The sequence below is a fragment of the Nelumbo nucifera genome, chromosome 3 (assembly GCF_055504915.1).
Source record: "Nelumbo nucifera cultivar China Antique chromosome 3, China Antique-T2T, whole genome shotgun sequence".
NCBI lineage: Eukaryota > Viridiplantae > Streptophyta > Magnoliopsida > Proteales > Nelumbonaceae > Nelumbo > Nelumbo nucifera.
The window spans coordinates 70375960-70397086 of record NC_142651.1 but is presented as its reverse complement, the minus strand read 5'-3'; the positions used below and the strand labels follow the sequence as shown (position 1 = coordinate 70397086).

Here is a 21127-nt window from a genome sequence, read left to right as displayed (position 1 = left end):
TTTTCTTCTCTTTCTTTCTTTTTCTTTCCCTTCCCTTCCCTTTCGCCCCCCAACCAAAGGGGCCGAGGGCGAACCACTTTCTTTCCTCTTTTCTTCCCTTCCCTTTCCTTTTCTCCTTCTTTCTTTTCTTTTCCTTTTCCTTTTCCTTTTTTTTCTTTTTTCCTTTTTTTTCTGTCTTTTTATATGAGGTGTGCATGAGGCATATGGCTCAGAGGTGTCAGCACCTCTGGCATACACCTCAGGGCGTTTTGGGAGCGCCTCGCCTAGAGGCACGCCCCATGCCTTTTAAAACACTGGTTTAAATTATAAGCATAATAACTAAATACAGAAATTACCTACTGAAACATCAAACTTAAGGTTAACTCATCAGAACATAACAATAAGCCAAATAAGGCACATTTAGGTTCAGCTGAGCTTCATCTGTGGACCTAGGCAACCCTTTTTTTTATCAGCAACACAAATTGATTCATTAATTTTATAATAAAGAAATACAACAAGTTGTGGGCAGAGACAACAAGCCCAAGAAGAACTCTCCCAATATTTACAAAACAGCCCAAAACACAGATTGTCTCTGAATTCCTTGTTTAGCTAAACCATCAGCCATACTGTTTGCAGATCTCCTAATCCACTTATTTGGATCATCATGTCTTTAGATATCTATTTGACGTGCCTGAACTCATTCCTTAACTGCCATATTACTCCTTCCCCTTTTTCAGCCAACCCACAACTATTTTCCAATCACCTTCAATAATCAGCCTATCAATCCCCATTTCTTTAGCTTTCTCTACTCCATACACTGTTGCCATCAGTTCTGATCTTACCACATCTCCATGTTGAATAGGACCTGAATACATGGCTAGAATGTTTCCATCTTCTTCCCCGATTACCCCACCAATACCTAATTGTCCAGGATTACCCATGCAGCTACCATCAAAGTTCAATTTCTTCCATCCAGCAAATGGAGGTGACCAGGTCTCATGTACTTTTTGTCTTCAAGAAGAAGAGTAAACTATTAGTCCCCACGAGCTGAAGAAATCTTCAACCTTAAAGTCAGCAAAGAGAATAAAGTTTTCATCCAATGTGCCACCGCCTAGTGCATCTCCCCATTATCCTGCCGCCTCTTCTTTTAGAGCAACTAAAAATATGAGAGCTAAACAATCTTTCCAAACTATCAGGGGAAAGCCATCTGCAAACCAAAAAGAGATGAAAACCACTCCCAAATAAAGATAGCAAAAGGATAGGATATTAATAGATGAAAAGCAGACCATACAACTTACATAAGAAGCACCAACTTGGGGACCAACAGTAATTTGGTCTTTTCCTCTAAAACAAATCATATGTGTTAGTGGAGCCATGATACACTGCCCAACAGAAAGCATCGACTCCTGGAGGAATAGGCTGAGACCAAATCTCCTTAACAGGGAAAGGAGAAAGAGAGGTGGCTACAAGAGAGTTCAGAAAAGACTTGCAAGAAAATGCCCATGTTTGATTAAGGGCCCACACTCTAGAATCTGAACCACCATCCCCCAAGACCACTGAATTCAACAGGCTAAGCAAAGCAAAAACTCTAGATATTTAAGATTATCTAAGGTTTCTAGTAAAAACCGGATTCCAATTCAAGCCTGATTAGGATGAGGATGAGCTGATAAAATCACACAAGTTTTCCTTTAAATCTAGAGAGATCAAAGAGAGAATGAAAGACGGAAACCCCCGACCCAGATATCCTCCCAAAACCTAATTCTCTGACCCAAAGACAAGTCATACCTTATGTGAGTGAGGAACACAGGAAGAATGTTGTGGATAGCCTTCCAAGGAGCAGCCAAAGTAGCCCGCATCCCACCCATTGTTAAACCTAATTCTCTGACCCAAAGACAAGTCATACCTTATGTGAGTGAGGAACACAGAAAGAATGTTGTGGATAGCCTTCCAAGGAGCAGCCAAAGTAGCTCTATGCAAGCAACCTGCATCCCACCCATTGTTTGGCAGCCCATGGACTTCTCATTTTCTTTAGGGAAACTCCTGAGCCATTTATTCAACAAAGCCATATATTTCAACTTAACATTTCCAATGCCCAGTCCCCCTTCCTCCTTCAACTACACCACCTTGTCCCATCTAACCAAGTGATCTTTCTTCCCTTCCCCATGTTCCCAAATGAAATCTCTCATAATCTTTTCAGTCCTTACCACTGCTTGGGGCATCCTAAAAACTGACCTGTAGTACACAAGAGATTTGCTAGGGTGGAGTTGATCAATGTAATTCCCCTTCCCAACGAAATATAATTCCCTTTGCAGTTTGCTAGCCTTCTCTCAAACCTTTCCACTACTAGGCATAGTTTTCATGGCATCTAGGCAATTCTAGGCGACACTGGGGCGCCTAGTTACCTAGGCGATAAAAATTTTATAATATAAAAAACTGACTTTTGGCTAGTTTCCTAGTTGTAAATACCATTCAGCATGTATGTTAATTGAAAAAATAGCAATTGTCTTTATTAAGAATATTTAAATTTCAAAAATTACAGTGGCATTATTAAAAATTAAATTTACGATATAAAATAAATATTTTAGACTCAGAAATATGGAAATTTCCCACTTTCTCGTATTAAAAAAATTATATTTAAAATATAAAATAATATTAATATATATATATATGGTCAAGTCGTTCGATTTTGGTCAGTTTACAAATGGCCAAAGCAAAATTGATCCAACCTCGTCGGGTTGGAAGATTATTGGACTAAAATCGACCGGAAATACTAGAAAACTGACCAGCTCGGGTCAAGTTGATTGGGTTGGTCGGTTTCATTAGTTCGAGGAACAACCCTAGCTAAAATTAATTATTATTACTTTTTGTATTGTAAAAAATTCATTAAAAGTACTATATAAAATATAAATAATTATTAACTATTTAAAAAGTTAAAAATATAAAATAGTTCTATACTTTTATGTGCTTCTATTGTTTAGCTTTCGCTTAACAAATCATGTGCGTCGCACGGGTCCTGGCTAGTAGAATAATAAACGAACAAACTCTGTGTAGGGCACGAAGGTAAACAAATGGATGTTTGAAATGCCACCAATAAATAATCTAAACAAATTAAAATTCAATGGTTGCAGCTTTGGCAACCAGGGAGCTTCATGAATGGAAGGAGTTTTCAGAAACAATGGTGTCACCATCTTGACCATGTATTCTTGTACAATCAGGAATAGTCACTCACATAGTTGTCAAGGCATGGCCTAGGCGACTAGGCACCCTTGGCTGGGCGCAAGCGGGCGCCTAGTTGAATGTATGTGTTAATGCATTTCATTATATGCTATATACATCAATTATACTTTGTTTTAATGTTTTACTATTGAAATTTAAAAGATCAAAGGGTTTTGAGAAGAGAAAAAGAAAAGAAGGAAAAAGAAAGAAAGAGGAAAGAAAAAATAGAATAATAAAGTTATTTTTTCTATTCTCTCTCTAATTAAATAAAACAGAAACTCCATCCTTGTTTTTTTTCTATTTTACTTTCCATCTTGAATATTTATCATATAAAGTTGATAACCATCTTTAGCTGCTAATTAATATGAATTTTCTCTATTAAATACTTATTATAGTAGTATTATTTTTCAAAATAATGAAATTAATATATGTAAAAGATTTTTATCTTTTAGATGTGATGATTTGCCCCATTTTTAGAGGAAATTTAATGTTCTTAATAATGAGAATTGCTATTTTTTCAATTAACATACATGCTGAATGGTATATAAAACTAGGAAACTAGCCAAAAGTCGGATTTTTATATTATAAAATTTTTATTGCCTAGGCAACTAGGCGCCCCAGTGTCGCCCAGAATCGCCTAGACGCCTTGGAAACTATGGTTACTCAAAAAGAGTGGAGCTGTTGGCAGTCCTACATGCACTAAGGTTAAATAAAAGATTTAATGATAAAGATGTGGTGGAACTGTGGAAGGCAACAGTCGACTTATATTGGAATTGCTCACAAATTAAACAAGTTGTGTACGTGGAAATACAGGCATTAGGCATATAATGAGAGAACCACATGCTTTAGCTTTGAAAACAAGAACAACTTTCTCTTGCATTAAAAAGGTCTGCTAACAGTTGTCAAATGTATTGGCCAGGCAAGGGCCAATAGGAAGTGGATTGTTTAGGGGAGTCATTGCTTAAACAGCAATTGGCATATGTAAACAAAATGAAGAGAGGAAGAAGCAAGAGATAGCCAAATGTAAAAGGGTGCCATTGCACATTGCAATTTGTACTACATTCTTTTTGAACATTAATAAACCCCATTTCAGTTACTGATTTAAAAAATAGAAGGAATTTTGAAGGATGTTCCAATCACTCCCAAAAAATTTGCAGAGACATATTGATTCACTTGGCAATGAGATTGTTGGACAAGATGCAGATGAACATCAAAAGCAACCAGGATGAGATCGTTAGACACTAAGATTGACAACTTTCTACATATTAGTTTCCCTTACATGCATATGATAAGGAAACACCTTCTAGTGTAATAGTAAAAAAGGGCATCCCAGAAAACGAGGCTCCCGCCAATGCAGGATCTAGGGAAGGGACAGATGTATGTAGCCCTACTCCTGTACATACAGAGCCATTTCCAAGATTTGAACCCTGGTCACCCAGGTCACAATGGAGCAACTAACCGTTGCACCAAGGCCCACCCTCACATCTAGTATAATAGTAAAGCTGTTATATCATTGTATGTTCATGAAACCTATTATTTCCTATTAAAAACAAATAAAAAATCAAAACTAATATATTCACCAAAAGTTGAAAAATAGTTAGAATACACAAAAAAAAAATTAAACAAATAATGGTTCAAGTAATATCACTAACCTTGACCATAGTATCTCGCATGAAATCATATTCAAATCGTTTCAGCTGAAGTTGAAGGACAGGAGGAAAATCAATGAAAAGGACCCCCTTTCTAGCATCCTGAAAGAATCAAATAGTAGTAGTCCCTTTAATAAACATCTTCAAGCAGCATACTTAATCCAATCCAAATGAAAAGAAAAGATAAATAAAAAGATGCTAAATGTCATAATTTTTTGTTCAATTACCAGAATTAAGCATTAAACTAAATCAGTTCACATGGCTAAAAGCTAAAAAATTTTATTATTATTTTTAATAAATAACAAGTTATTCAAACAAATCACTGCATCGAAAAATGTGCATCATTAAAAAACACTAAACACCCCCCAACATGTCTATCATTAAAAAACTCAGACAGAAAAAAAAAGTTTCAACTATTTGAATCACATAATGTGAAAAAAAAAATGTGCATCATGCATGTCAGTATTTTAAACCATGGTCATTGGAGAAGAATGAAACAAGAGATATAGTTTTAAAATCTGTAACAGCTAATAATATGACAATACTAAAGACATTTTAAAAAGAATGAACATTTAACAACATTTTTTTGATAAATGAACATTTAATAACATTTTTTAATAATAAGAAGAATAAAATAAGGCTTTCATTAAATATAAAAAAGGTTACAATTTCACATGAATGAACACTAAATAGCATTTAAAAGTGGGTCAAACTCAAGTCAAATAGATTTTTCCTTACTACAAGACTAAAATAAATCAGGTGTAAAGACTTGTTATTCCAAAAGGAAAGATACCAAATGGAAGAAAAATAGAAAAGAAAATAGATGCCCAAGAAATGTTTTAAGGACTCACAATTTAAGGGCCCATAATTTGAAAAGGCTAGAAGAACATGGATTGTAGTAGTAACTAGTAAGAAATGATTTAAGGGCTCATAATTTAACATGTATGAAACTGAAGAAAACGGAATAATGAAACAGGATTCATGTAGCCAACCCCATATGGTTGAAACTTGAAACAAGGCTTAGATAATGATGACTACAACAACTATAACAATGTTCTCCCTTTATCCTCTTGTTCAATTTCTGCAACAAAGGAAAACTATTTCATTTGAAACTATTTCTATCTTTCAAATCAGAGTAATCCACTCAAAGAAGGCAAAGCACAAGGGAGGAATACCATGATCTAATGAGAATGGAAAGAGCTTATTAATAAACTGTATAGTTGGTGCAATGGCAAAACAAGGGGCAAATGGGATTCAATTATTTTGCAGTCAATTGTCTGAATGTTGAATGTAATGAGAAAAGGAAAGGACTAGGTGGCAAATACTAGTCTAAAGCTAAGGAATATATGGCATGTATTATATGTGACATTTTTTGTTTCATGTTTAATAAAATTTAACAGTTACCCATCAAATGAATAAGATAAATTAATATGCTATCAATGGTATGTTAGCATTTAACGTACCATTTGCTTGGGGAAAAAATAAGATGCTGCATTTTGGAAGGGATGGGAAAAAGGTCATCAAAAATAAAAAACAACTAATTGCCTTAAGATTTATCAAAAAAACAACTAATTGCCTTAAGCCACTTTTTATTCAAGTATTTAGACACAGAAGTTCTATAAGCTTTTCACATAAATTGTTATCCAGCCTTTATACCTGTAGCCCATGTTGCTCAGCATGATACTTGTTATCACCTTCAAGACGTTCAACTTCTACATACTTATCAAAAGAAGCATAAACATCTTTACAGCCTTTGACATCAAGCTGAAGATCTGTCATTTATACATGGGCACTTCAGCACCACAGGAGATTGACAAGGGCAATAAAATCCATTCTACAATTCAGATTGAAATTAAAACAAAAATACCATAAAATGACTCCTTCCTTGTAGACTTGTAATCTACATTGATGCATTCAATGTAGTTCATATGGTGCCCTTCAAATAATTGCTGTATTGTACCCTCTACAACAGTCCCCTGAACACCCAAACAAAAAATCAAAATCAACATAGTCCTGGCAATGAGATGAAACTTTCTAAAAAAAAGATTATGTTCACCAAAAAACACCTTCATTTTGTCTTCAAGCTTTTCACACAAAACCCTATTAAGTTCCTGCACATCATGCTGCATGAAAGAATCATGTGTGTCCCATCCAAAAGACTTGGTAAGCTCTTTTGTTGCAACACTGTTGTCACTGTACTGGAGCTTGTAGAATAAGCTCTGCAGAGCCAGAGGGATGCTTCCCGATGGCATATCATTCTCAGTTGTTGGCATGTGGTATACAGCCTGATATATAAATTCCAGACAAAAAAAAAAGGTTTTCTTCTTCATAAGATGGCAAGTTACCCTGAACTAGATAAAGAGAATTTCTGTATGTATACTAAGTTTCTAACCTTTCTGAAGTAAGGAATATGGTACAGAGTCTGGAGCAGAGAATTCATGTAACGGGTTGCTCCTTGGTTCTTAAGTCCAACATAACCCGTTTCCTTTTTTGAATCATATGTCCAATAATCCACAACCCTACGGACTGCAACCTCAGCTTCAACTATACATGTATCATTCACAAGATACCCTCTACTTGGGTCATATAGCTCACTGAGAGGCATGAATGATGTGAAACCTCAATCACTCTCACGTGCATTGAACTGGTGTTGTGTGTCTGCACAATGCAAGTTAATTGAATTATACTCAAGCCCCACGTGTTTCTTATTATTGAAAATAATGGAATTTGAGCCAATAACAATTTACATAGTTCCAAGTAGAAGGAGCTGTGGTTTCCTTTCCAAGGGAAGTTGACAGAAGAGTTGTAACCATAAAAAACACCTCCAATATAAAAAGGAAAACCCTTTTCAAGAGGATTATATACCAAAGCCATGACATAATGGTATAACACATATTTTATCAGTAATGCAATAAATGAAAGAAAACAGCTGGTATTTATTATGATAGTACCAACTGAAATCCACATTAGATTATATGCAATCAACATTACCAATTTAAATAATAATAATAATAATAATAATGATGATGATAATAATAATAATAATAATAATAACAACAACAACGAATGCTCACAAAATTCACGTATAAAAATCAAGTAGTGACCACAACTATGCTCATGTATGTAACTAAGGAAAAAAAATAAGGATTTTAACATAGAAATCTATCCAACAGCATGCAAATATCAAGATGGGAAAAGATCGTACCTTTTCTAACAGTATACTTGTTGTTATTTGATTTATCACGGCCAAGCTGAACTGGGCATATCTACTCCACCCATAAGGCAAGCTTGCAGAATCCGCAACATCTAGGTACATAGATAAATGGTCCACGTTGTTTCCCTTCGGAAAAATAAGCACCCGCCTGCCCAAAGCAATGCAAGGGCTCAAACTTGATCAACACTAACAGGATCAACTACCCTCAAGTATCGAAAGAAATCTGATAGAGATGGGAGACCCGCTTACCATTTATAACCGCCAACAATGAAAATTTCGGAATAGTGTTTCTTGGTGTTCAGCCTAGAAAAATTTTCGATTGTCCACGTAAATCTCGATGAGGGAGGATCCTCCACTGGCTGACTCTCCACCGTACTAGCAGTTTCTGCTTGTGCTACTACTAATAGGTAGAAGAGAAATTCAAAAATCAAAACCCTAATATCATTTCCCATCATTTACATGATACCAAACACTGCAACTCGTGTGCAATAAAGACCTAAGTTTGGATTACCTCCACCAAATCGAACTGACCGCGCACCAGAGATTCAAAACTCGAACAACAAAATTGGCAAAACAGATTGATTTATAGACAGAAACATTACCTTCCATTGGCTGCGGAACATCTGCAAAATCCGAATGGGGAACCAACATCTCGTCGTCCTCTTGCTGCAAAAAGAAGCACGAATCAAAGCTCGGATCCAGTAAAACCCACCCTCGATTGAATCAAAACCCTAGAAATCGAACAACATCGCAATGGAATTCCGAAATTGCGGTCAATTCAGACCCTACAAATCGAACCCAAACCCTAGACCACCAAAACCGATAGAAATAGCATAAACCAAACTAGCCCCCTGGAGAAAACAGCGAAGCACCGAAAATAATCAATTTTCCGATAAATAGATAGACAGAGCTAGAGAGAGAGAGATTTCGTGTTATAGATATAACGGTGGGGGAGTCATCAAAGTCATGGATGAAGATAGGAGAGTCGTCCGATCGACGAATCTGCGAACAGCAGAGAACAATGAACTGCAACCGAACGAACAATAGGGAGAAAGGAGAACGGGGCTTTCTGCAACGAGACACCACCGAAAAACTGGTCTAGGAAAAAGGCTATGGGTTTTATTTCGAGGAGGGGTAGTTTGGGCATTTCTTGACAATTAAACTCAGAGAAGGTCTATTGCACATGCTAATACTTCACTACTTCCCATTCATACCAGGAGCAGATCTCATAGACTACCCAACAGACGGTCTACCGTCTTCGGAACTATCCACGTTAAGGTGGGGAGTCTGGGGACTGAGGAAGCCCACACTACCCGATCGAAGGTCTTCACTCTTCAAAGATACCGGTTCGGTTCGATTTGATCGGCCCAGTATAACCCGATTAAACAAAAGAACTGAAAGTGTCAGATGGACCAGTCTGGTCTTGCCCACTGGTCAAGCAAGTACAGTGTTGGCGCTTTCAACACCCACGAGGAGGCTCAGCTTAGCAGATTGACGATCTGGTCCAGCCGGGTTTTCGGAAAAGAATGATTTTGTGTTTCGGTGTAATTAAGGTGCACGGTTTTATCAGTATCCGATTATCTGTCCAAAAAATCCGGATTATCCAACGGTAACGTAATCATGCAATAATATGGGGAGCTCTTCTTTTCTTTGGAACGATGAGAAATTAGAAAAAAAAAACGCACATGATGGACGTGTATGGACGTCATGTGGGTCTCAAATTTGGGTCTTTACGAGATTCCTTGTACATTATGCTTCATGACTTTCGTTTTTTTTCTGCATAAATGCTTCATGACTTAATTCATCAATGCTTGCGCCATCGGAATGAACCGGTAATTGTGCATAATTTCATTAATATTTAAAAAAATGATAATTTCAGTATTTTTATCTAAACTCATTATAAAAATATAAATAACCAAAGTATTGTGTGTTTGTAGATTTAAATTTTTTATTTTCATTTTCATTGTTAATACATGTCTATTAGTGTTTAATATAATAAATGTATGACCCTATCTCATAATTCCCCTCATAATTAAATAGCCCAGTTCGAAATGGGCTTTAGGCCCATTAAGCTTATGTACTCACTTAACCTTCCTAACTGCTGCCCAGTTGAGCTTCATTGTATGGCGTGGGACCCAAACATTGATCTACACATCAGCCACATGGGTTCGGCCCAGCCTTTGTTACAAGGCCTGGCCGAATACACTTTTATGGACAGTGCACCCCTTGAAACCCATCTTATGGGCTCTATGGGCCCAACACTTACCCTAAGTGGTCCCTAGGCCAAGCCACCTTGTAACACCCAGGGACTGTGGGCAGATGCAAGATTACCCCATCAGGCATTATCCTCAATGGTCTTACACTTAACCTCTTAGTCCATAATGATCATACACTACCCGACAAGAGAGACCTCTCCATCGGCTGCAAGGAACAGTGTTGCACTCTCTACTTATATGGATCCCGGGAATTAAAACCTTCTTGCAAACATTTTAGAAACCATAATATATATACTTTTATATCTCATATAAAATATATTTTGCAAAACAAATCTCAACGGTTGAAATCGGCTGCCTGCAGTCTTGGTTTCCATCAGTGAGAGTGCATCCCCGATCATTACCTTTGTCCGACAAAGGGGCTGATCCTGTCACTATGATCACCCACTCAGATGAATTCTCGGACTGTCCCAACATACCCAGGTTTTGACCCCCGCTAAGGATCTCACTGATTGGTACATCAAAGACAGCCCAATCCGACACCTACTGCAGTATCATAATCGAGTTTAGGGGTCGAGTGTAACTTTCCAGTTTTGCCCATCAATCTCCAAGGTCCAGGGCAATACTGGAAATCTGGTCCAGTTCCAAGATTCAATTAATCGTACATTGTATGTGCTTAGGGTCCCACCCTGGCAGCTGAGACAGGCCACCCCAATCGACTTGGTGGCACCATAGTGTCAGCCTTGTCAGGATAGGTCTCCCCAGACCGATCCACTGGGTGTGAACATTCTAAATTAACATGAGTCTCATTAAGTGTCCAGTTTAAGAGTATTACATAGAAATATACCAAGGGAACATGAATCAAATATGCATTTTTATTCATTTACAATAAACTCATAATGTACATCATTCTGATTGAAGCTAAAGGCATACAAAACTGTCTAACAGAAAGATCATTTTGTTATATTTTTATGTAGTCTGTCTCGAGTATTTTGTTAATTATAATTTTATCAACAGAGGGGTTTGGGTGGGTTTGCCTATCGAACCTTAGCTCTAGTAATCCTTGGTGGGCTACTAGCAGCGCTTGTAGACCTTGTATGCTTCATGAATGCGAATTCCTTAATTTTCACTTTAGCAACCTTGTGCAAGGTCCCTCGTTATGGTTGTTGCTTCAATGCAATTGTTGTGCGTAACTATTTATATACTTGAAATGATAACTAGTTGTGAAGAAAAGATAAAAACTCGTTGCAGACAATAAACTCGAGTACTATCCTCTTTGTCGAGGAACTCATTTTCTTTAAATTACTGCGATGACTCTTTCACTCTCGATGACACTTAGACGCTTGAATGATGTTACTTAACCCTTTCGTTATGATAGGTTTTACATTTTGAAATTGTTCTTTGCTCGCCTAAGAACATAATTTGGGCTTTTGCAATGACATTTGCCTCGACTTACACAAATGATTAACCTAAGCTTTTGCGATAACATTCATATTTCTTTACAAAATAGTGTTGCGCTGAACTTTATACTTAACTACATGAGATGTTGTTTACGCAACTTGTCTTACATGATACTTATGATTCATCACATGCGGAAACCCTTAAATTTACTTTCGTATGTGTTGATAGAGGTGCAGTCTGCTGTTCGCAGGCAACGCTCAACTGTTACAAAACGTCATAGTCGTACGCGTCGGTTAGACCTTGTCGCATGTTAAGATGTCATCGTACCGCTGCGAGAATCGATTATCGGCCAAACTTTGTCACCATGTTAAAGTTTGCTACCATGTGAAAGGAAAATAGAGCTTCCTCGCTTTATGGGGAAATAAAACATATTATGCACGCGAGAACTGAATATCATCGCATTCAAAAAAAAATTCATTGCAGTTGGGCTTGTTAAGTTCCAATGTAGTTGAGAAAGTTAGATCCCTCCGCATTAGCAGAAATCGGGTTTTGTCGTGTTTGGGCCTACTAAAGTGTCATTGCATATGCATAATCAGTTGTATAAATTCCATTGTTTATGTGAAAGTTAATCACTATATTTCATGTGCTCTCGGGGAAGGTACATTTGCATATACCAATAAATATAGATGAGGTGCAATAAGTATAAGGGGTATAGATCAAGTTGTTCCTGTATTTTCCAGGGTAGTTTGTCGCGCAAAAGAAAGTTCTATTGTTAAGATGCCTTATCATGTGCAATGTGGTTAGATTTCTCCTATTTCCATAGTAATCATATGTATTCACAAGGGTAATATACTCAGAATTTATCATCATACCTGTGTCTGACATGCTTTTTCCTAGGACTGCCAGGGTGACTCATCACAAGGTGTAATGTACCTATCTTTCTTTGCCATTTCTCCTGCATTTGCTAGGGTACATGAGTGTGCACCTGGGTTTGCTTGGGCCTTCGCATAGAGTATACGACATCGTGTAACCGACCACGAGATCCTAGAACCATCCAAGGTAAGTATATGTGCGACTGGGGTTGCCAGGGCCTTCGCATGGTGCATACGGCATCGTAGTACTGGCTACGACATCTTGGAATCAGATAGGGTAAATATATGTGTGCCTGGGGTTGCTAAGGCATTCGCATGGAGCATGCAGCATCTTGGAACTGGCCACGACATCTTGAAATTGCCAGGGTAAGTATGTGTGCGCTTGGGATTGCTAGGGCCTTTGCATTGAGCATGCAGCATCGTGGAACTAGCCACAACATCCTGAAACTATCTAGTGTAAGTGTAAATAGGAGGTGGTCAAGCTAGGTGGGAGGTGGTCTCCTTGAAGGACAAAGGAAGACCGAGATTAGAGGATCAACCATGAAGGCTAGGGCAAGAGAGGGGAGTGACGAGACAGCTGAACAGGGAGTCCAATGATTGAGTGAATCAATGGTCGAATGAATCATCTCCATTATGGGGAGAATCTCTATTTATAAGAAGGGATCCCGAGGTCCTAGAAGGGAGGAGCCAAAAGTGCTCGATTCCTAACAGGAAAGAGAATATTAGATTCGTTGTCGGTCATTAAGGAGCACTACTAGGGTTTCGCCACATGTCTTATGAGATCTCTCAAAGTTTAACTTTCCTTTCACCCGAGGATCCTCATAATCCACGCGTGCTACTTCCTTTCGCATCCTACTTATCCGGCATGGTGCCAATGACATCATTGACTAGAAGATGGCTTCCCTCGATGGGTTTGTATGGAGGACGTATGCTCAAGCTGTGCATTACGCAATGCCGTTATGTATTAGCATTTCGATTCCAAAAGGCGGTGATTAGCAATGCGTTGTGGGGGTCAAGAGTCCTGCTGCAGGCATAACACAACTAATAACCTAGCCTAGTGTCATAGCGTACCTTGATCGCACCGACGAGGATCAACTGATTGTTTACCGCTTGGACCGGGTACTTTGACAGTTTGGTTATGCTGACATGGGTGCCCAATTCTTGTGATCCTCAGGAGAATATGTGTTCTGGGTTTGACACCATGACCTTGAATTTCTAGGGTGTTCAAATGATAATGACATCAAACCCTCGCCTGCGCCATGTCTTGGCTCCACTCGAGGGTCATGCGGGCTAACTAGGGTCAGAGTTTAGCCACTCCTCCATCGCATTCTGCAAGGAAGGTGAGCACAAGGTGAGAGGGGAAACACATAGTTTTTGAGGGGGAGAGTAGCTGCCCTCCTATAACCAAGAAGCCTAGGTCGGCGAGGGCAATACTGGAATTTGGTCCAGTTCAGGGTTTCAAGAAAACCCACATTATAGGTACCTCATGTCTCACCCTAGCAGTTGAAACAAGCCACCCCAACCCACTTAGCGGCACAGTGTCAACCTTGGTAGCATAAATCTCCCCAGATCTATCCAACGACTATGAAGATTTTAAACAAATACGAGTCTCATAAGTGTCCAATATTATATAGAAGCACACCAAAATAAAATGAATCAATTATGCAATTTATTCATTTACAATAAATGTCAATAAGTACATCAATTTGATTGGAGCTAAGGGCATAACTGTCTAACATTTGTTAGGAAATTAATTAATTAATTAAAGAAATAATTCAATAAATTAAGTAAATAGAAGTCTATGGATAATAATTTAGTTAATTTTCTAAAATAGATAAATCAATAATTAACTTTAACAATAAATCTTGTGATTGGTGCAAGACTGGTCCAAGGACGATCCGGACTCAGACTTAGGCATAAATATGTTATATTGATATAAACGTAAATCCCAATCCAACCCTAGTCCGAGCAGTTAATAATTTTAATCCCAAATGAGACCAAACCTATTGAGAGCCCTAAATATTTGGCTCAGGGAGAGATTGAAATAACTTCATAGTTAAATAAACTATTAATTACATGAATAATTTGGTAAATTCAATAAATATAAATATATGGATAATAGCTTACTTAATTTTGTAAAATAAACAAATGAATAATTGAATTTAATTAAATAACTAAATATTCATTTATTATTGGCACCAGGTTGAATCAAATAAATAAAAGTTTATACATAATAGTGTATTTAATGTATTAAAATATATAAATGAATAATTTGGTTTAGTAAAATAAATAAATAAATAAATTTTCATTAATTATTGGGACGGGACATACCACACTAGACCTAACTCGTTGATAACCCAAAAAATAAGGATCAAGAGAGAAAATTAAATTATTAAAATAAATAATAAAATCTATATATAATAACTCAATTCATTTAGTAAAATAATAAATAAATAACCAATCTATCTAAAACCAAGCCCGAACATTGATAACCCAAAATATTAGACTCGGGGAGGCAGAGATATAGAGAAATAATTTGATGATAAAACTAAATCCTTTAGCAAATTAAATAAATAAAATTTTTAAATTACTAAATTAAATATATAAATTAACTGGTGAGGAAATGAGAGCGTACTAAAGAATAACAATTTCCTCGCAGCGCTCGACTCAAGAAAAAGACCTAACGGTTGGGTTGGGCTTCAATATATTCTATTGATATAAAGACAAAGCCCTTCCCGAACATGACACTACCTGGGAATAGATTTAATCCCAACTTAGACCCTAACCTGTTCATAAATTATTAATTAATGGAATAAATTAGTAAATTAAATAAATAAAAATATAAGGATAATAATTTACATAATTTTGTAAAATATATAAATGAATAATTTAATATAATAAAATAAATAAAATATCAAAGCTACGTAGAACAAACCCCACCCATTGACAACGTTTAAATGTTGGACACAGAGCGGTAATAAAGAGAGGAAAATAATTAAATAATCTAGTAAATTAAGTCAACAAAATATTTTAACTTTTTAAAATAAGTATATAAATAATTAGGCAATAAAATAAGAGAGAATAGTTAGCTCTTCATTAATGGCATCATTGTAAATAGTTACAAGTTAGCAACAAATATACAAGAATAAGACCTTCCTTATCGCAATCCGAGCTTTATATGATTAGGCACACTCAAAATCTCAGCTTGATGGTTGGCCTAGGCTTAGACTTGGGCTTTAATAAGTTATGTTGATATAAAGGCAGAGCCCAAACTAAACGTGGCACGACCAACCGATACCTATCCTATTGATAACCCTAAATATTGGGCTCAGGTTAGGGGGGGAAGAAAGAGAAACAAAGATTAGTTAAATGAATTATTAATTACTTGAATAGTTTAATAAATTAAATAAATAGGAATCTAGGGATAACAATTTACTTAATTTTGTACAAAAATTAATGATTAATTTGTTTTAGAAAAATAAATAATAAAATTTCATTTATTATTGGGACAGGACAAATACAACATATCACACACTTGACCAAACATATTGATTGCCCCAAAAATAGGCTTCGGGATGAGAGAAAAATACTTTGTTACGAAAATAATTCATTAATTAAGAATTTAGTAAATTAAGTAAATAGAAATCTATGGATAATAATTTACTTAATTTTGTAAAATAGATAAATCAAAAATTAACTTTATCAAAAAATAAATAAATATTCACTTGTGATTGGTGCAAGACTAGTCCAAGCTATCCAAATCCCCGTAAATTTTGGTCACGGATAGAATTAAATAAAAAAATGATGGAGAATAATTTATTTAATCTTTTAAAACAAACAATGAATAATTTAATTTAGTAAAATAAGTAAATAAAATTTCAGTTATTAATGGGACAAGACAGGTGTAGCCTATCCGACACAAGAACTAATCCGACACAAGAATTAATTAAAAAGGGAGAGATAAAGAGAAATACTTTGTTCAAAAATTAAATCATTAATTAGTTTAATAATTTAGTCAAGTAAATAAATAAAATATATGGATAATAATTTACTAACTTTTGGTAAAATAAATAAATATCCAATCTATCTAATCTAACCCCAATCCATTGAGAACCCTAAATATGTAACTCGCAAAGAAAGAGAATATCTTTATAAAGTAAATAATTTATTAAATTCAATAAATAATTTTTTTAAACTTAATAGAATAACAATATAAATAATTAGGTGACAAAATGAGAGAGAAACAAAGAATTTCCTCACCGTGCTTTGGGCTCTATTTGAACGTAGGGCTCATGCTCAAGATCTAGGCCCGAAGTTCGATCTGGACTCAGACTTGGAAATAAATATGTTATATTGATATAAACGCAAATCACAATCCAACCCTAGCCCAACCAATTAATAATTTTAATGCCAAATGAGACCTAACCTATTGAAAACCCTAAATATTTGGCTCAAGGAGAGAGAGATTGAAATAACTTCACAGTTAAATAAATTATTAATCACATGAATAATTTGGTAAATTCAATAAATATAAATAAGTAAATTAACTCAACAAAATTTTTTAAAATTTTAAAATAAGTATATAAATAATTAGACAAGAAAATAAGAGAGAGTAGTTAGCTCTTCATTAATGGCATCATTGTAAATAGATACAAGTTAGCAACAAATATGGAAGAGAGATTTCTAGGAAATGAGAGAAACAAAGAATAAAACTTTCTTTATCGCAATCCCATCTTTACATGATCAGGCACGTTATAAATCTCAGCTTGATGGTTGGCCTAGGCTTAGACTTGGGCTTTAATAAGTTATGTTGATATAAAGGCAGAGCCCAAACTAAACGTGGCCCGACCAACCGATACCTATCCTATTGATAACCCTAAATATTGGGCTCAGGTTGGGGGGGGGGAAGAGAGAGAAAGGGAGAAATAACTTATTAGTTAAATGAATTATTAATTACTAGAATAGTTTAATAAATTAAATAAATAGGAATCTATGGATAACAATTTACTTGATTTTGTACAAAAATTAATGATTAATTTGTTTTAGTAAAATAAATTAATAGAATTTCATTTATTATTGGGACATGAAAGGTACAACCAATCACACACCTAACCAAACAAATTGATTGCCCTAAAAATAGGCTCTGGGATGAGAGAAAAATAATTTGTTAGGAAAATAATTCATTAATTAGGAATTTAGTAAATTAAGTAAATAGAAATGTATGCATAATAATTTACTTAGTTTTGTAAAATAGAAAAATCAATAATTATCTTTAGCAAAAAATAAATAAATATTCACTTGTGATTGGTGCAAGACTGGTCCTAGCTATCCAAATCCAAACACGCACCATTGACAACCGTAAATATTGGTCACAGATAGAATTAAATAAAAAAAATGGAGAATAATTTATTTAATCTATTAAAACAAATAATGAATAATTTAATTTAGTAAAATAAGTAAATAAAATTTTAGTTATTACTGGGACAAGACATGTATAGCCTATCCGACACAAGAACTAATCCGTTGATAGTCATAAAAAGGGAGAGATAAAGAGAAATACTTTGTTAATAAATTAAATCAATAATTAGTTTAATAATTTAGTTAAGTAAATAAATAAAATCTATGGATAATAATTTACTAAATTTTGGTAAAATAAATAAATATCCAAGCAATCAAGATCTAACCCTAATCCATTGATAACCCTAAATGTGTAACTCGCAAAGAAGGAGAGCAAGCGAGAGAGAGAGAGAGAATTTCTTTATAAAGTAAATAATTTATTAAATTCAATAAATAATTTTTTTAACTTAATAGTATAACAATATAAATAATTAGGTGACGAAATGAGAGAGAAACAAAGAATTTCCTCACCGTGCTTTGGGCTCTATTTGAACGTCGGGCTCATGCTCATTAATGACATCATTGTAAATAGTTACAAGTTAGCAACAAATATGGAAGAAAGATTTATAGAAAATGAGAGAAACAAAGAATAAAACTTTCCTTATCGCAATCCGAGCTTTATATGATTAGGCACGCTCAAAATCTCAGCTTGATGGTTGGCCTAGGCTTAGACTTGGGCTTTAATAAGTTATATTGATATAAAGGCAGAGCCCAAACTAAACGTGGCCCGACCAACCGATACCTATCCTATTGATAACCCTAAATATTAGGCTCATGTTGGGGGGAGAGAGAGAGAGAAAGTGAGAAATAACTTATCAATTAAATGAATTATTAATTACTTTAATAGTTCAATAAATTAAATAAATAGGAATGCCTAACAATTTACTTAATTTTGTACAAAAAATAATGTTTAATATGTTTTAGTAAAATAAATTAATAAAATTTCATTTATTATTGGGACAGGACTGGTACATTCTATCACACACCTGGCCAAACATATTGATTGCCCTAAAAACAGGATTCGAGATGAGAGAAAAATAATTTGTTAGGAAAATAATTCATTAATTAAGAATTTAGTAAATAATGCAAATAGAAATCTATGGATAATAATTTAATTAATTTTGTAAAATAGATAAATCAATAATTAACTTTAACAAAAAATAAATAAATATTCACTTGTGATTGGTGCAAGACTGGTCCAAGCTATCCAAATCCAAACCCGTACCATTGACAACCGTAAATTTTGGTCACGGATTGAATTAAATAAAAAAATTATGGAGAATAATTTATTTAATCTATAAAAACAAGTAATGAATAATTTATTTTAGTAAAATAAATAATTAAAATTTCAGTTATTATTGGGACAAGACATGTCTCCGACACAAGAACTAATCCATTGATAGTCTTAAAAAGGGAGAGAGAAGGAGAATTACTTTGTTCATAAATTAGTTTAATAATTTAGTTAAGTAAATAAATAAAATCTATGGATAATCATTTACAAACTTTTGGTAAAATAAATAAATATCCAAGCTATCTAGATCTAAACCCAATCCATTGACAACCCTAAATATGTAACTCACAAAGGGACAGGGAGAGAGAGAAATAAAATTTTTTAACTTAATAGAATAACAATATAAATAATTAGGGGACAAAATGAGAGAGAAACAAAGAATTTCCTCACCGTGCTTTGGACTCTATATGAACGTCGGGCTCATGTTCAAGATCTAGGGCTGAAGTTCGATCCGAACTTAGACTTGGGCATAAATATGTTATATTGATATAAACGCAAATCCCAATCCAAACCTAGACTGATCAGTTAATAATTTTAATCCCAAATGAGACCAAACCTATTGAGGAGCCCTAAATATTTGGCTAAGGGAGAAAGATTGAAATAACTTCATAGTTAAATAAATTATAAATTACATGAATATAACTTACTTAATTTTTTAAAATATACAAATCAATAATTAAATTTAATAAAATAACTAAATATTCATTTATTATTGGTGTCGGGTTGAATCAAATAAATAAAAGTTTATACATAATAGTGTATCTAATGTATTAAAATATATAAATGAATAATTTGGTTTAGTAAAATAAATTAATAAATAAAATTTCATTAATTATTGGGATGGGACACGTACATGCTATACCACATTAGACCTAACTCGTTGATAATCCAAAAAATAAGGATCAAGAGAGAGAAAAATAAATTATTAATTAATTTATTAAACTAAATAATAAAATCTATATATAATGACTTAATACATTTAGTAAAATAATAAATAAATATCCAATTTATCTAAAACCTACACCGGCCCATTGATAACCCAAAATATTAAATTCGGGGAGGAAGAGATATAGTGAAATAATTTGTTGATAAAATTAAATAAATTAATTTTTTAACCTACTAAATTGAATATATAAATTAACTAGTGAGGAAATGAAAGAGTACTAAAGAATAACAATTTCCTCGCTGGATTCGATTCAAGAGATAGACCTGATGAATAGGTTTAATCCCAATTCATACCCTAACCTGCTTATAAATTATAGGGCTCAGGTTAGGGGGGAGAGAGAGAGAAAGAGAGAAATAACTTATTAACTAAATGAATTATGAATTACTTGAATCGTTTAATAAATTAAATAAATAGGAATCTATGGATAACAATTTACTTAATTTTGTACAAAAACTAATGATTAATTCGTTTTAGTAAAATAAATTAATAAAATTTCATTTTTTATTGGGACAAGACAAGTACATCCTATCACACACCTGACCAAACATATTGATTGCCCCAAAAATAGGCTCCGGGATGATAGAAAAAATTTGTTAGGAAAATAATTCATTAATTAAGAATTTAGTAAATTAAGTAAATAGAAATCTATGGATAATAATTTACTTAATTTTGTAAAATAGATAAATCAATTAGCAAGAAACAAATAAATATTCACTTGTGATTGGTACAAGACTAATCCAAGCTATCCAAATCCAAACACACACCATTGACAACCGTAAATATTGGTCACGGATTGAATTAAATAAAAAAATTGTGGAGAATAATTTATTTAATCTATTAAAACAAATAATAAATAATTTAATTTAGTAAAATAAATAAATAAAATTTCAGTTATTATTGGCACAAGACATGTATAGCCTATCTGACACAAGAACTAATCCGTTGAGAG

At 34.4% G+C, this 21127-nt stretch overlaps 1 pseudogene across 1 annotated transcript in view; it reads right to left on the bottom strand.

Moving 5' to 3' along the window:
* The window catches only part of LOC148801327 (ubiquitin C-terminal hydrolase 12-like), a 38053-nt pseudogene extending 29272 nt beyond the window's left edge, over window positions 1-8781 (bottom strand). Inside the window, exons 1-8 of the transcript XR_016083831.1 lie at window positions 8661-8781; window positions 8308-8458; window positions 8050-8206; window positions 7237-7502; window positions 6911-7129; window positions 6712-6820; window positions 6501-6616; window positions 4848-4946 (exon numbers count right to left, since the gene is read on the bottom strand). The product of XR_016083831.1 is annotated as a ubiquitin C-terminal hydrolase 12-like (transcript). The remainder of the gene's footprint in view (window positions 1-4847; window positions 4947-6500; window positions 6617-6711; window positions 6821-6910; window positions 7130-7236; window positions 7503-8049; window positions 8207-8307; window positions 8459-8660) is intronic.
* Window positions 8782-21127: the final 12346 nt, after the last annotated feature.